This window comes from Eurytemora carolleeae, unplaced genomic scaffold (genome assembly GCF_000591075.1).
Source record: "Eurytemora carolleeae unplaced genomic scaffold, Eaff_2.0 scaffold1698, whole genome shotgun sequence".
NCBI lineage: Eukaryota > Metazoa > Arthropoda > Copepoda > Calanoida > Temoridae > Eurytemora > Eurytemora carolleeae.
Window position 1 is genome coordinate 55,564 of NW_019397664.1, and position 1,423 is coordinate 56,986.

Genomic DNA, 1,423 nt, shown 5'->3' on the forward strand with positions numbered 1-1,423 from the left:
ATTCTTTCCATTCTTTCTATTCTTTCCATTCTTTCCATTCTTTCCATTCTTTCCATTCTTTCCATTCTTTCTATTCTTTCCATTCTTTCTACTCTTTCCATTCTTTCTATTCTTTCCCTTCTTTCTATTCGTTCCATTCTTTCCATTCTTTCCATTTTTTCTATGTTTTCCATTCTTTTCTATTCTTTCCATTCTTTCCATTCTTTCTATTCTTTTCATTCTTTCTATTCTTTACATTCTTTCCATTCTTTCTATTCTTTCCATTCTTTCCATTCTTTCCATTCTTCTATTCTTTCTATTCTTTCCATCCATTCCATTCTTTCAGTTATTTCCAGTTTTTTCCATCCTTTCATTCCTTTTCAACTGTTCATCCTCATCATCCTTTCAGTCTTTCCTTTTGTTCTGTTATCTTTTCCCTTTCAATTAATTATTTTCTTTTTCTTGTTAGATTTTGCTTGTTTTTACTGTTACTGTTTGATGTAAGAAAATTTAGCTCAAAATTATCTGTTCATCTTGATATCTTCTAATCTGCTTTTCAAGTTCAATTATTTACAGTTCATGTTACTTCCAGGCCAGAGCTGCAGAACAGAATAAAGAAGGAAAACTGGTTAATCAGTTTTTCCCACATGTTTTGGGCTTTCGGCATACATCAAGATTAAATCAAGTCACTCATAATTTACGTTTTTTGCGGAAAGCTGCACATTTTTTTTAATCTAGACTAGTTAAAGTATAAAGATGTTTAAATAAACAGGCTTTTTTTGAAGGTATTGATTTTTAGCATAAACGTCACTCTCTTATCAGAAATAAGAACATTTATGAAAATAGTTATATGTATTCAAGAGGTTTGATGGAATCGAAGGATAGGGGAGCAAATATAATTTTTGATTACAAGGAGCAATAGATTGACAAGGGAGCTATAGATTGACAAGGAGCTTTAGATTGACAATGAGCTATAGATTGACAAGGAGCAATAGATTGACAAGGAGCTATAGATTGACAAGTAGCAATAGATTGACAAGGGAGCTATAGATTGACAAGGAGCTATAGATTAACAAGGAGCTATAGATTGACAAGGAGCTATAGATTGACAAGGAGCAATAGATTGACAAGGGAGCTATAGATTGACAAGGGAGCTATAGATTGACAAGGAGCTATAGATTGACAAGGAGCTATAGATTGACAAGGAGCAATAGATTGACAAGGGAGCTATAGATTGACAAGGAGCAATATATTGACAAGGAGCTATAGATTGACAAGGAGATATAGATTGACAAGGAGCTATAGATTGACTAGGTGCTATAGATTGACAAGGGATCTATAGATTGACAAGGAGCAATAAATTGACAAGGAGCAATAGATTGACAAGGAGCTACAGATTGACAAGGAGCAATAGATTGACAAGGAGTTATAGATTGACAAGGAG